The 16,418-nt window shown below is 42.1% G+C and overlaps 1 protein-coding gene and 1 pseudogene across 2 annotated transcripts in view; one reads left to right on the top strand and one right to left on the bottom strand.

Moving 5' to 3' along the window:
- FMN2 (formin 2) overlaps positions 1–16,418 on the top strand; it is a 399,576-nt gene that overhangs the window by 44,014 nt on the left and 339,144 nt on the right. The gene's annotated exons all lie outside the window — the stretch shown is intronic.
- Positions 8,431–10,395, bottom strand: LOC103892428 (26S proteasome non-ATPase regulatory subunit 2-like; annotated as a pseudogene).

The raw sequence follows: 16,418 nt of genomic DNA, 5'->3' as shown, positions 1-16,418 counted from the left end.
ATATTACACATATTATAATTGGCTACTTACCCTGTAACACCTGAATGCAAATTAAATATTGTGTGAAGGTTCCTTGAACAATGTAATGCTGTGTCCTTGTGTTTACCTGACAGATCTTCCCAGAGTAGTTAGGAGTGGTCTCTAGTCCTAGACCGGATTCTAATCCCGTCTCCTCCACCTACTTAAGAGGTGAAAACATTTACCCCAGGTCACATTAAAATTTTTCATGTCTAATAATCTCTGGAGTTGTTTTGAAGATTAAATGAGATTAATTTTTAAGGCATTTAGCACAATGTCTAGCACATCATCAATGCTAGGTAATTATTAGTGATTAGTATTTAATATTATTGCCTTTCAAGTTCTTATTACAGAATCAGGCATAACTGTTTAATAAATATGCCTTGATTTTGTAAAGAAGAGAGCTGTAGGAAAGCCATGATGACTGCAGTGAGGAGGCACTGGAGAATCTATTCAGTGAATTGTCTTGAATGATCAATGGTTGCCTATATTTGATAATCTTGAAAACACTTGGGCTGGGTGTGGTGGCTCACACCTGTAATCCCAGCACTTTGGGATTGGGAAGCTGAGGCAGGAGGATCGCTTGAGCCCAGGAGTATGAGACCAGCCTGGGCCACATAGGGAGACTCTGTCTTTACAAAAAATTTAAAAAATTAGCCAGGTGTGGTGGTACACACCTGTAGTCCCAGCTATTGGAGAGGTGGGGGGGATCACTTGAGCCTGGGAGGTTGAGGCTGCAATGAGCTGCGATTGCACCACTGCACTTCAACCTGGACAATAGAGTGAGACTCTGTCCCACCAAAAAACAAACAACAACAACGACAACAACAAAATAATAATAAAGAGAGAGAGAGAAAAGAAAACACTTGGAGAGGGAGAAGATGGGAGAAGGGATGGGATCTGACTCTGTTCTGGAATTAATTTATTAGTCTGGGAGTTGACTATGTATTGGATCTCTTCTGGGCTTATTGCCATCCTCCTTTCTCAATCCATTTTACTTAATTTTACTGCTATAATTACCACATTCCTTCACCAACCCTCATGCCCCCACATCTTTCTGGATGGAGTGGAAGGGAAATGGAAAGAGTAGGGAAAGCTACAGGGAGGTAACTCCAAATTGTGAAGGGACATCTGTCATACCCACTTGGTGTCATGTTCATGACCATCCCGTAGTGACTCCATGCTTTCCCTGGGTCAGTCTGTGGAAGTATTACACTTCAATCTTGACATATGTTGTGCTTATTTAGCTCTCTGTGTGTATGTGTGCAAGTGTCTGGCATACCTGACAGATAACGTGGCATGGAAGAACGAAGCGTTTTGCTTTCCCTAGCACCTCACCAAAGAATAGGGACCTCCATTTCATCTAGAATTCCTAAGACAGGGAAGAACCAGAGAGGGCTGGAGATTGCTTTGCTACACAACATTGCTCTTCTCTTTCAAAGAGTTCATTTTATTTTCTTGATTGGATAGTTTCTTGTGGGGTAAAATTATTGATGGGAACAGTCAATAAATATAAATAGGAAGAAATCTGCTTACTGAGTTTTCTGTAAGGGATGTTTTCCAATCCAATATTACTTTTTACTTATGAAGTTGATTTATTTCATAAAGAATATAATAAGTGGGTATGTATCCAGAAGTTCCTACTTGATTTCTTTCTTTGAAGGCTGTGCACTTGTTATATGGTTTGAAAAAAATTGCCTTGTGTGGGTAACTTTTCTTTGCCACGATATTGATTGTATAGTGGGTCAAATTATGCCCCCTATGTTTGTAGTCAGATAGGTCAGTGTGAAGTAGAAGTCTTTTAATATTTATTTTAAAAATTGTTAATTCTCTGGACTCTGTCATTTTAGAAAGGACTTTGTTATGTTTCTTTCTTTTTTTTTTTTGAGACAGAGTCTCACTCTAACCCAGTTGGAGTGCAGTGGCGTGATCTCGGCTCACTGCAGCCTCCGCCTCTTGGGTTCAAGCGATTCTCGTGCCTCAGCCTTCCGAGTAGCTGGGACTACAGGTGCCTGCCACCATGCACAGCTAATTTTTGTATTTTTAGTAGAGACGGGGTTTTACCATGTTGGCCAGCGGGCCTTGAACTCCTGACCTTAGGTGATCTGCCCACCCCGGCCTCCCGAAGTGCTGAGATTATAGCCGTGAGCCACCATGCCTGGTCATGTTCCTTTTTTTTTTTTTTAAATCAATTTATAGTAATTTGTCCCCAGTTACTACTCAGTGAATGTTTGTATGACTGGATCTTGTAGTAATCAGAATCCAAGTTTTTGTACCTGTGTGTTTAATCGTATGTATTTTTAAGCATAGTTGGAGATTATTATGTTTAAGCCTATTTTGAGATTATTTTATTTTTCTGATCCAATACGTGATTTAATAAATTTCTAATATGTGTTGCCATTTATGTATCTTATTTCGAGGGCAAAACGGGTGATGTTTTTTCCCCGTTATGCTCAATTCAAGCGCATTGTTACAAAAGTAATAATGATAGTTATTGTTACTCCCCCAATCATGAAGTTTTCTGAGCTCAGAGGAAATGCTACCAGTCAGTAGTTTAGTGGATTTTAGAATGCTTCCCAACAGTAAAGTTAATTGAAGCTTAGAAAAATAGATTTTTAAAAAACACACTCGTGGCAGTCACACTTTTAAAGACAATGACATACTTTCTTCATGATTGTTTTTTCCTCCTTTAAGAGGATTATGCTGTTTTAGATACCCATTTTGACTTTCACAACTGGTACTTTTTTTAAATCACCCATTTGGCAAACAGTGTTGGGTGACTCAGAATTCATTTTGAATTTGTATGATGGACTTTTATTAAAAGGAGTGACTCAGCTCAACTTTTCTGTCATGATTTTCTTTTCTTGTCTTTCTCCTGTAGATGCACTGAATATTAATTAGTTCTATTGATGTGACTTGTATTTCTTCTGACCTCCTTTTCCTTTTCTCAAGAGCCAGGAGGAGTATTAAATTGGGAATCTGTCCTGGTGCGGGGGCTCACGCCTGTAATCCTGCACTTTGGGAGGCCAAGGTGGGCAGAGCATGAGGTCAGGAGTTTGAGACCAGCCTGACCAACATGGTGAAACCCTGTCTCTACTAAAAATACAAAAATTAGCTGGGCGTGGTGTGGGTGCCTCTAATCCCAGCTACTAGGGAGGCTGAGGCAGGAGAATCGCTTGAACCCAAGAGGCGGACATTGCAGTGAGCTGAGATCGCGCTACTGCACTCCAGCCTGGGCGACAGAGCGAAACTCCGTCTCAAAAAAAAAAAAAAAAAAAAAAAATTGGGACTCTATGGCTATGGCAAAGTGAAGGGACCCTGTACAGAGAAAACATGACTTAATTCAGGAGCTTAAAGGGTTTTTTTGTTTCTTGATTTTTGTTTTTTTTTTAGGTCCTCCCAATTTGTACTGGACTTTGGAAATCTGAAAGAAGATTTATCCTCCTGTTATTACCTTTATTGTCTAGATCAGGGGTTGGCAAGTTTTTCTGTAAGGGGCCAGATAGAAAATATTTTAGGCTTTAGTAAATATTTTACAGTGCCTGTCACAACTACTCAACTCCACTGTTGTGGTGTAAAAGCAGCCACGGACAATACGCCACTAATAAGCACGGCTGTGTTTCCTAATAAAACTTTGTATTACAAAACCGAGCACCTGGCCATATTTGGCTGGCAGGCTGTGGTTGGCTAGCCCCTGCTCTATACTCATGTAATATATAGATAGTGAATTTATTCTGTGAGCTTTTCTTTCTGTCTCTAACCGTGTGTGGTCACCAGCCAGTCACGCAATATTTATGCAATTTTTCTATGAAAAATATAGGGCCTTTTCTTGTTCTTGTGTAGCTTACTGTGGAAAGGGGCTACTGGGTGAACAGACACGGTGGTACAGTAGTTGATAAAGGGTGATAGAAGAGTTTTGAGGTTTTGAGTGGTCAAGGATGCCCGGAGCCTGGAGCCCAGTGTACAGGAGGAGACGCAGAAGAGGCGTCTTAACAAATGGTACTGCGGCCAGGGGCGGTAGTTCACACCTATAATCCCAACACTTTGGGAGGCCAAGGGGCGGATCACTTGAGGTCAGGAGTTTGAGACCAGCCTGGCCAACATGGTGAAACCTTGTCTCTACTAAAAATACAAAAATTAGCCGGGTGCAGTTGTGTGTGCTGAGGCAGGAGAATCCCTTGAATCCGGGAGGCAGAAGTTGCAGTGAGCTGAGATCGCACCACTGCACTCCAGCCTGGGCAATAGAGCAAGACTCCATCTCAAAAAAAAAAAATAAATAAATAAATAAAAAGAAAAGAGAAATGCTGCCTGGGACCCAGAGGCATTTGTGAAGGCTTCTGGAAGAAACGTTTAAGAAGTGAACCCTATTCTCAGGAGCAGTAGGGAGCCGCTGGAGGGTGTTAGGTGGAGGAGTATGATGTGGTCAGTCGCATGTTTTAGAGAGAGCATTCTGGGTGTTAGAGGAGTATGGACTGAGGGGTGTGCTGTGTTTGTGGTTAGGATGCTGAAAGATAACACTGAGGACACCGTTGCAGCAATCCAGGAGAGACCAGTGCCCTCAACTATGAAGGAGTTAGGTAGTAGAAAATCCTTTTATTTTTAAAAAGTATTACATGTGGGCCGAGCACGGTGGCTCATGGCTGTAATCCCAGCACTTTGGGAGGCTGAGGCGGGCGGATCACTTAAGGTCAGGAGTTCAAGACCAGCCTGGCCAAATTGGTGAAACCTCATCTCTACTAAACAAAAAAATACAAAAATTAGTCAGGCATGGTGGTGCATGCCTGTAGTCCCAGCTACTTGGGAGGCTGAGGCAAGAGAATTGCTTGAACTGAGGAGCTGGCGGTTGCAGTGAGCCAAGATCATGTCACTGTACTCCAGCCTGGGCAACAGAGCGAGACTCTGTCTCAACAAACAAAAAAAAAATTGCATGTGGTCACACAATTTGTTTTCCCCCTTTTAAAAGACTTCCAAGTATCCAGGGAGTTGCGCTAGTACAAGAATTGGAGTTTTCCTTTAACAAATCATACATCTTAATTTTCTTCTCTTAATACCACAATAGTTAATTAATAAAATAATCTTATTTATATTTGGGAAAGAAATTTGGGATTAAATAAAAGGCAGATTCTAATTATACTTAGATTAATATTGTTACTCCTACTAATCTCAAACTCTAAGAGTCAGAATCCCCCAAAGGGCTTGTTAAAACACAGATTGCTAGCCCCACCCCTGAGTTTCTGATGCAGCTGGTCTGAGTTGGGATCAGAGCATTTGCATTTCTAACAACTTCCCAGGTGGTGCCAATGATGCAGGTCCGGGGACCACACTTTCAGAAGCGCTGCCTTAGAGGGTAGACATGAGAAGCCTTGGGGATTTGGTTGCTCACGTAAAGGTAAGGGAGCGGGCAGAGACAAGGAGGATGTCCAGGTTTCTGGTCTGGGCAGTAGGGTAGAGGGTGATGCAGTTCACACTGTGTGTAAAATTCACAATGAGGAGCAGGTTGTGGGGATGATTGGTTCCATTAAAATCCTGCTGAATTTGAGGATACCTCTTTAAATATATACAAAAAGCCATTAGTTATTTGTATCTGAGGTCAGGAGAGACAGCCTAGGAGGAGAGAGATTGACGAATCTTCAGTGTGTAGATGATACTTGAAGCCGTTATGCTCTGGAAAGTGCCTGTAGAGTGGGAAGCAAGAAGAGACTGACATATAGATACTTACCCAATTAGGGGAAAAAAGCTGCAAAGAGAATGATAAAGACAAAAAACCAAGATATTTTTTAAAAAGAAAGAAGGAGTGTTAAGTGATATTCAGTGTTGCCAAGATATCAAGATAAAGACTGAAAGCTACTGATAATACCCTAGTAGAGAGGAATTCGAGTGGAGCACTGAGAGCGCTGCCCAGATTTCAGCAGGCTGAGGTTTGGAGACGAGGGGTGTAGGGTGTGGTGGGAAGATGGGAGGTGAAGTCAGTCCACGTGTATGATTAGCTCTGTGCCAGCTCACTTGGGCTTTTTGCCCAGGTAGATGCGTTGGAAGGTTAGTGAGGGTGGGAATTGAAGATACCAGCCTAAAGGGGTAATTTAAAGAGTAGGCTACAAAGTCAGAAGACCAGAGGGGGTGAACGGTAGAAAGGAGGGGAGCCAAGATTCTCAAGGTCTGGAGGCTGAGGGGGTTCGGATAGGATGCCTGCAGGTATTGTTGGGTAGATAAATTGGTTTTAGTTGGTAAGCTGCTGGAGAGTGTGGCCTGGTGAGTGGTCTGCTGGCTAAGATTGCGTGAAGATGAGTGCTTGCATTGGCTTACTCTCACTTTCTTTCTTCCTCTGGATGTGAATGATTTGCTAATAATGGTTCCCATTCCAGTGTGTAACCAGTTTGCAGGTCATTGTCAGTTTTTTTGTATTGGTGCTTTAAAAAAAAAACAAACTGTTTTCAGTATTTAAAAACACATTAAGCTTTCTATGTACCGGGCTCTGTTTTAAGCACTGTGCAATTATTAACTGTTTTAATCTTAATTACTAGCCTGGTGAGATAGTCTTTATTTTCCTTTTGCAGAATACACTGAAGCACAAGAAAATTATGTTCATTTTCTTACTTGCTTTGAAGTTCCATTATCAGCACAAAACCTTCAACTGCATTTTTGCATTTCTGGCTATCTCTGACCCTAACTTGCCACAACACAGATCCATGCAGTTTGGAACACAAAGCTGTTTCCTCCTTTGGGTATATAGTCTGTAAAATGACCGCTGGGGCCTGCTGTTTTCCTGAGAGTGACTTCTCTTTCTGTGCTTTGTAATTTTATTTCATGATATTTACAGGATTTTATATGTAGAACAGCTGATGTCCAGGTTAAATGCTGTGGGGTGTGGGTGGGAAGTCTCTTCCATTTAGCAGAAGTTTTCAAGGTATTTCCTGATTTGCCTATCAAACGTAGCCTATCCCAGGATATGGGAAGAATTTTCCTCTTTTAATTATTTCAAGCCATGTGTCTGTACAGTGTACATACTTGACTAATTTGCTGTTTTATGAAGGAATAATAAAAACATCAAAACTGAAGAAGACCTTAGCAAGTATTTAATATAGCCCAGTTCTCTTAAATTGGCAAGTGAGGACATTTGAGCTCAAAAGGTGAAGTGACTTTTCTGTCCAAAATAGCTTTGACAGAGCCAGAATCTTAGTCTCCTGCTGTTCAGGGCAGTTTGCTTTTTCCCCATGCTGCACTGACTTCTATTAGAAAAGGAAAATTTCTTTCATTTAAAACAGAGTCTAACTTTCCTCATACTATTAGTAGTTAATGGCCCTGTGCATTTGTTAAATGTAGTTGGGTAACAAGTATTTCTTTAACAAACTAATTACCTGACTTCTGGGTCAGGTGAATGTGTTATGAAGAATCCTGGACATTTTTAGAGATCTTTGAAAAAGATGTCAGGGATACTTTTAAGAAAATACTAGGGATTCAAAGATGGAAGACAGCCTAAGACAAGAGTGAAGCTTAGCATGAGTAATCTGCATGAAAAATCTGCATGAAAAATAACAGGCAACAGTTTATTTATTTATTTATTTATTTTTGAGATGGAGTCTTGCTCTGTCATCCAGGCCGGAGTGCAATGGCACGATATCGGCTTGCTGCAAACTCCTCCCCCTGCAAACTCTGTCCCCAGGGTTCTGGCAATTCTCCTCCCTCAGCCTCCCGAGTGGCTGGGATTACAGGTGCCCGCCACCACACACAGCTACTTTTTTTGTATTTTTATTAAAGACGGGGTTTCACCATGTTGGCCAGGATGGTCTTGAACTCCTGACCTCAGGTAATCTGCCCACCTTGACCTCCCGAAGTGCTGGGATTACAGGCGTGAGCCACCATGCCCAGCCATGTACTTTAAATACGATGGTGAAATGAGAACTTTGAAAACAAGAATTTTAAGTGTCTCCTATGTTTGCGTTTTGTGCAATGAAATGAAGGGGACAGGATAGTTGCTGAGACTGGATTTCACTATCTACTCTTAGGACAGGAGAGAATGTGTCTATGTGGCACGTTGGACAGGGCTAACATGGTGCTTCTGAGGGAAGTCCTCAGAAGTTGGGTGGTTGAGTTGGGACATTCGGCCTGCGGGAACCAGATGCTCAAAGCCAAATCTGAATTGGAGCCACAATTTCTAAGGTAATTTAGACTTAGCTCCCATGATGCTATGTGTGAAAAACTTGGCAACACTGATTCATTCTGAAGTAGCTACATGAGAGGAGGACAGTTTTGATCACAGACTGATGGGATGCGCTTTGGATGCAGATCAGAAATATATCAGAGTCTCCCTGTAGCTTTGAAGTTACAAGGGGGCTGCATTTAAGCCTGTAGGTAGGAGTATGGTGGCTTCATTGTCATCACTGTTTTCTGATATTGAGCTTCTCATGGTCCCAGTTAGGCTCCCATGTCAGCAGGGGTTTCCTTTTTGTCCTTGTCTTTCTTTTCCTTCTTGTCTTTGTCTTCCTCCTTCTCTTTGAAGTCAAAGTGTTCACTACAAATGTGGAGCAGCTGCTGCACCTTCAGCACATTCCCAGAGCCTGCATATGCACACACATCTACCAGTGTGTTGGCAAAACTGAGGAATGGCTGTGACGCAACCTCCTGTGCAGCCAGGATTGCCTCGATGGCCTCACCCTTCCCCAGGTGATTGAGACCCAGTCCAAGAGGAAGCCAACGAGCATAAGAGTCCTTGAGCTCAGTACTTCTCCCTGATGGTCTGAAGGATAGTGGAAGTTACACCTCCATTGCAGGGCCCCACTGCTATCATTCCATGGGCTAGAGCTGTCACACCTGCCACCTCCATGCTGGACTCTGAATCTCCCATCACAGGCAGCAGCAGTGTTAGGACATCTTCATGATTTGAGCCAGCATAGGCCAAGCCTAACCCAAGGGTGGAACCAAGTCTCACGGTGTTGCTGTTGTGGAGAACATAGTCGGAAAGCAGTCACAGAGCAGGGACACACTCATTCCGGACTCCAGAGTTCACTATGCCACAGGCAAGAAGAACTCCTGACTTAATGTAGTCCTCAGAGGAGTGCAGGTTACTTGTCAATCTGAATGAGGCCACCATCCACATCCCACAGCAGCAGCATCCCAACAGATGCAGCTGCACTCAACATTCCGTGGTCCTTGTTCTTGTAAAGCCATTTGTTGCCATCATCTGTTAGCAGCTTGTCTTAAACAAAAGCTGCATTCACAAAGCCATTCACAAAAGAGGAGGCCAAGTTCATGTGGGCAGAGTCCACCTGAGAGCCACTACCCCCAAACCTGTTGTTCTCTAGGTGGATTTTGTAGATGTCATCAGGCACCTTGGGCTCCATGACGTCCAGCTCCCGAGCTAAGGCCAAGAAGTTGCTGTTGAGCTGTACATTAGACATGATCTCTGTCAGGTGCTCATACTCCTCGACATCTTCACTCAGCTCCAGGAACACCCCATGCCAGCCTAGCATGAATGCCATCTGTTTCCGTACTACCATATCCTTGCAGGATGTGAAGATGTCTTCTACCAGCTCCATGTCATTGAGCATCAATGCCAATCTCAGAGCTTCAGGGAAGCGGCTAAACTTTCAGAACACACCCAGGGCACAACGTAGTAGGACTGCGTTCTCAGGCTCAGACACGTAATTCACACAACTGGTGAGATAAAAGCAGACCTTTGTGTATGCATTCTCATCAATGTCCTTCTCCAGCATGTCCACCTCCTCAATTTCCATAAGCAGGTCGCAGGCCTCATGCTCTGTGTCGTGGGCCATGTTGTACGGGACGATTTCCTTCACCAGAGTGAGCAGTGGCTCCTGCTGGACCTTCTCCGCGTCATCCAGCTCCTGCTGCTCCTTAGCCACTTCTCCTGCCAGATGCCTGACATACTCATGACCCCATGATGCCAATTCCTTCTGGGAGCCTAGTAGCCGATACTTGAGGCACTCGCACTCCCCACTCATGGTCATGGCCAAAACAGAGATGATGTCAGCAGCAAAACGCTTATTCTCCCCAGGGGCCATGTTCTCATAGATTTCCTTCAGTTTGCCATAGCGTGGATGCAGAAATTTGAGAGGCTTGGGCACTGAAGTCATGGAAGTTGTAGAAGAACAAATCTGCCTTTGCAATTCCTCCAGCGCTGGTCGATACAGGGATATGTCGTTCTCCCCGAGTCATTCCACGAGCATCTCCAGTTCATCTTGAAGCTGTTCATCTTCCTCGGACAGCTCCTGTTCTTTGTCCTTGTCCCCGGCATCCCGCCGCTCCTTGCCGCTCGGCTTCTCGTCCGTGCCGCTGGGGGCCGCCGCTGGGGGCCGCCGCTGGGGGCTGCTGGGACTGTACCAGCGTCTTGTCCCATCCTCCCTCCTCCATCTCCGTTGCCACTGCCCTTTATTTTTTAATTTTCATGGGTACATAGTAATATATATAAATATATATGTATAGGGGAAAAACTTTTTCTTTAGTATTGTATTTGAAATGCACCTAATGTTTTTACTACAATGAGGCAATTTTTCTTTTCCTTTTTTTTTGTTTTTTTGAGACAGGGTCTTGCTCTGTGACCCGGGCTGGAGTACAGTGGTGCAATTATGTGACACTGCAGCTTCAGACTGTCGAGCAGCGAGGACCACAGGCACGTACCACCACACTCTGCTAATTTTTATATTTTTTGTAGAGACAGGTTCTGGCTGTGTTGCACAGGCTGGTCTTGAACTCTTGGCCTCAAGTGATCCTCCTGCCTCAGCCTCCCAAAGTGCTGGAATCACAGGTGTGAGTGAGGGCGCTGGGATAATGAGGCAATTTTCATATTCAAAATAGATGGCAGCCAAAGCCAGGCCAAGGATCGAGGCAGAAATCTTGCGTTATGAGCCTTAGAATGCTACAACATTTGACACAATACCCTGCAGACAGGGGTGCTCAGGAGACAGGTTTTGAGCTTCATGCATCAATTAGCTGATTTTTGAGGGTGACATCTGTTGGTACATATAATCACTCTTCTTCCCACATGTAAATTGTGTAACTGAAGGATAGGGTCTACATATGCCATGTTGAAAATGATTTAAAAAAATAGTATGGCCGGGCGCAGTGGATCACATCTGTAATCACAGCACTTTGGGAGGCCACGGTGGGCAGATCACAAGGTCAGGAGATCGAGACCATCCTGACTAACATGGTGAAACCCCCGTCTCTACTAAGAAAAAAAAAAAAAAAAAAAAAAAATTAGCCGGGCTTGGTGGTACGTGCCTGTAATCCCAGTTACTCAGGAGGCTGAGGCAGGAGAATTGCTTGAACCCAGGAGGTGGAGGTTGCAGTGAGCTGAGATCGTGCCACTGCACTCCAGCCTGGGCTACAGAGCAAGACTCTGTCTCAAAAAAAAAAAAAATAGTATGGCCAGGCACAGTGGCTCACACTTGTAATCCCAGCACTTTGGGAGGCCAAGGCGGGCAGATCACTTGAGGTCAGGAGTTCAAGACCAGGCTGGCCAACATGGTGAAACCCCGTCTCTACTAAAAATACAGAAAATTAGCTGGGCTTGGTGGTGTGCAACTCTAGTCCCAGCTACTCGAGAGGCTGAGATGGGAGAATTGCTTGAACCCAGGAGGTGGATGTTGCAGTGAGCTGAGACTTTGTCTCAAAAAATAAATAAATAAAAATTTAAAAAATAGTATATAGTGAAGAGTAGAGTGCCTGATTTACTATTTAGTAATAAAACATTCACTTTCCTTATAGGCTGTTTTGAATTTATTTAGGAACTTGCCCCTAAATAAGTGAACTCCAATCTAGTATCATTATTGTACCATTTCACTCGACAGTTATAGAGTCTGTTCTTTAAAGTGGAATCTTGATAGAATGGGAATTTCAGACTCATTTTGGAGATAAGCTGTAAAGAACTAATGGTGGATGATGTTCTCCTTAGGGTAAGATGGAAGACGGGGCAATTAGACCCCATGGTGAATGCAGATTAATGAATCCAAGTGAGTCTATGGTTTTTTCAGTTTAGTTGGCCGGAGTGGAGGAGCGAGTCATAGAAAATTGGGTTTTTTTTTCTTGTTTCTTCATGCCATGACATTCAGTACTGACTGAGGGTCAAGCACTGTGCTAAGTACTTAACATGATCACTTCAATTAATTGGTCTTAACTTAAATAACTCAGTTAATCTGACTTCCATTTTCTGATGTGAAAGCTGAGACTTAGGGTAACTTGCCCAGAGTCAATTGTTTTGTAAGCGGCAGAAGATGGAATTCCAACCCACGAAGGCTGACTCCACATCTTGTGCCCTTTCTCCACCCTCCATAGCCAATCTGTTGGCCTTTTTTCTCTCTCTGTTGCCATCACTCTGGTCTAAGCTACCTTACTGTTGAGGCTGGTCTCAAGTGTTAGTCCCCTAATTAGTCTCCATGGGTCTACTCTGCTCCCTTTAGTTCCTTCTCCACAAAAGAGTGATTTTTTTTTTTCTTTTTAAAAGATAGGATTTCTGTCTGTCACCCAGGCTGGAGTGCAATGGAACAATCATAGCTCACTGCAGCCTTGAACTCCTGCACTCAAGTAATCCTCCCACCTGGGCCCCCCAAAGTGCTAGGAATACAGGTGTGAGCCATTGCACCTGGCCCTGATTTTTAAAAACCAAGTCCAATCTTGTTACACTCGGAGATGCTTTACCCCAGGGTGATACTGTAGCTCTTATTTATGACCTACAGGGACCTCCCTTAGCTACCTCCTGGCTAGGTCGGCAGCTTCATCTTATGCTATTCCGTGTTACTGTGCTGCCTGGGAATATTTATAAAATGCAAATTCTTGGGCTCTGCTTCTGGAAAGTCTGATTGACCAGATCTGAGACTGGGCTCTGGGAATATGAATTTTTGATAAGCCCGATTCAGGAAAGTCTTGCTCTAGAAAGTGTGTTCTGTGAATATTAGTTGCTACTTTGCCATGGAAGCTGCTCTTGTCTTTTGTTATTTCACTCACCTTTGAATTCTCAAGAGTTACAGCTCTGCTCATGAGAGATGCTGTGCCAGAGCTAAGCCTTATTAACAAAACGTTTTCCCTGGATTGATCATTATGGCTTTGGTTAACTTCTTGTGTGTAATTGAGAAACTGCTCAGCCAAGAGAGACGGAGAGACACACGGAGAGAGACAGAGAGAGAGACAGAGACTGAGAGAGACAAACAGAGATAGACAAAGAGACAGAGAGAGAGAGACAGAGAAAGACAGAGACAGAAACAGAGAGACAGAAAGACAGAAAGATAAAGACAGAGAGAGAGACAGAGGGAAAGAGAGAGAGTGAGACGGAGAGACAGAGAGAAAGAGAAAGAGAGGAGAGCGAGGAGAGAGAGAGAGAGACTGAGACTGAGTTTGTCTCCAATTCGGGTTAACAGAATTTTTGGTGGAATTAACACAACTTTTTATTTCTTACAAGAACTTTCTCTATTTAACTTTTTCTCTATTTGAAAAAACTTGAGATGTAAAATGCAGATGTTCATACCCAGGTATGTTGCTGAATAAAAACTCTGTATATTGGCCGGGCGCAGTGGCTCGCGCCTGTAATCCCAGCACTTTGGGAGGCCGAGGTGGGCGGATCACAAGGTCAGGAGATCGAGACCATCCTGGCTAACATGGTGAAACCCCTAAAAATACAAAAAATTAGTCGGGCATGGTGACAAGCGCCTGTAGTCCCAGCTACTCGGGAGGCTGAGGCAGGAGAATGGCGTGAACCCGGGAGGCGGAGCTTGCAGTGAGTCTAGATCGCGCCACTGCACTCCAGCCTGGGCGACAGAGCCAGACTCCGTATCAAAAAAAAAAAAAACAAAAAAACAAAACTCTGTATATTGCATGTAATCTTATTCAATATATACCGTACCCATAAGCCTAAACCCCAGGGTTTTTCTTCCTTTTGCTTTTTCCTTTATGTATTAACAAATGTTTTGAAATGTCCTTTTGAAATACAAGGGGTTGTAAAACATTGAACTTACAGAATGTGGACAATAAAGTAACCATTTTTGTACTTATCAAAGTTTCAAACAACCCTAGAAAAATTTGGAAAACTTTTGCAAGAATCTTGTCTGTAAGGTTTATATTCTATATTAAGAAGTTATTATGTAATGCACATACAGATACAGATAAAATTACTTTTCACAGATTAATTTTTACAGATATTTTTGTCTACCTTTATCACCAGGTATTTGATTTGTAAGTTATTTAGTTGCACGTCATATGTGTGCATAAAATGAACAAGGTACTATTTATGTCACATCATTTCAGTTCTTTGTTTTTGGTTAATTCTAGCATTTGTACTGCATTAAATTATTTTATTGCAGTGTTGATTTTTATTTTCCCCATTTGCACTGAAGAGAATATAAGGTTGACATTTCTTCTTGGCATGTTTCTAAGCTCAGCAAATATAGCAACCGAGGTGCTAAATTTCAGTCAAAAATAGAACTCCTCAGCCTCATTTTGGAAATTTCTTCTCATTCATGCACAGGGATTCTAGTGTCAAATTTTTAGCTCTGCCCTCTGCTGGTCATTTCAAATTATGCAGAAGAATTCTCAGAATAGTATTCATTTCCAAATATAAGGAGTTACAGGAAGGCGTCTTAAAATTTCACCACTGCAAAATATATTCACAGGAAGATTAATTGTAATAGCTTTAAATTTTAAAATAAAAAAATTCTTTGAGGTAAATTTTTGAAATTAGAGAGGAGTGAAAGCTTTATAGATTTTTCAAGAAAATAGCATTTGTGTTTTTTTTTTCCCTGAGTACAGGTGAAAACAAATATGGTTATAGTTAAGGTATCAATAACATTAGAGAAAATAATCTGATATGTATAAATGCTAATGTTGATTAAGTATTTTTTGTCCTGTTTTGATACAGCACTTACTCCACTAAAGTCTCTTGATAGGTTAAAATAACACAACTTCCTTTTCAGATATAACGGATTTTTAATTAAGTTGTATTTGCTAAAGGTTATATGCTCCTTTAGCTAAATGATTAACCCTTATTGAAGTATGTTTTCACTTTTAAGGATTTGAACAAAAATTTTGTACAGAAGATTATATCAAGATACAAAGATCATGGATGCTTATAGATATGATGAACTACAAATGAAAATTTGAGGTCAGCCAGCCATCAGACATAGTCAACAGATCACGCGGGTGGAAACTGGGTAGTCTTCTGTGTACAGAAGGAAAATGATTATTGATGAAACAAGACATCAGTCCATCCCATGTGCTCATTAATTATGAACAAGAAACAATGTCTGTAAACACGAAGAAAGTTTTTACAACGCGAGACCAAGAAAAACCGGGAAGGCATATCTTGCTCACAACCTTGTTAGATCAAGGCTTTAATTAAGGTCAAACCGATATTTAATAATAATTTGAGACTAAAATCCAGCTAAAGAGTACTGAGCTAGGTGATGAAAATTGGTTTTGTTTCTCAACTCTTACCAACGGTGTGGCCTCACCAGTAAAAGTCAAACTAAATCCCTCTTAATGACTCGTTTAATGCTAATAGTCACCATTTTTTGAGCTCTTACTTTGCTGAGGGTTTTACACATGTCATTTGATCTTTAACACCCCTTGGAGGTTTTGTTAGGTGTGTTTTTTATAAAGAGACTGGTCATAATAATTAGCAGAGAAGCTATTCAGATCTAGGTATGTTAAACTCTGAAATGCCTGCTCTTAACTTCTGTGCCTATTATGCAGAAGTCCCTAAATCTATTTTGGAATAATCATTACAGGCTATGCATCCACATGTGTTAGCATTTCACAAGTATGTTCAAAGGCAAAGAGATGATAGGTTTTCACAGGAACCTTCCCTATATCCATAGCTTCAGAAAATAAGAAATATGTGGTAGAAATTAACCATCCTTCTATGGGACTATACATGGATATTATGGATAAATATCCTGGTTTCTAAGTCCCAATTGTTATGTTGATTTAAGGGCATAGTCTTTAGAAATGACTTGTTCAAATTCTCTATTCTATTGAATTATATTTGGGCTCAGTAGATCAAAGCACTGCACATAAAGGCCAACCTTGTTTTTAAATGATGATAATAATAACTGTAGCCATAATGGCTATAGAGTCTACTAACGGGTGAGTCAGTGCCCATTCTAAGCACCAACAAGGCACCCTAGTCTATAAGTAGCAGAGCATGTCACAGATCTTAGTCTCAGTTCCAGCCTGCTTCCTGTGCTATATGTGGTTGGTGACAGATCTTAAGGCTGAGCCCTTATTTTAGCTTTTCCTTCTGTGAAAAGAGACCCAATAGGCAGCTTTCATATATGTGCTACTTCTGCTTGGTATGTGTTTTCCTAGAGCAAATTGTTCAAACCTCACCTTCAGCTAACACCTTTGAGAAAATGTAAGCTCCGGTGTGGGCAAAGTCTGGATTCTGAGAGACAGGA

This window comes from Pongo abelii, chromosome 1, assembly GCF_028885655.2.
Source record: "Pongo abelii isolate AG06213 chromosome 1, NHGRI_mPonAbe1-v2.0_pri, whole genome shotgun sequence".
NCBI classification, from domain to species: domain Eukaryota; kingdom Metazoa; phylum Chordata; class Mammalia; order Primates; family Hominidae; genus Pongo; species Pongo abelii.
This window is presented reverse-complemented; position numbering and strand designations above follow the sequence as displayed.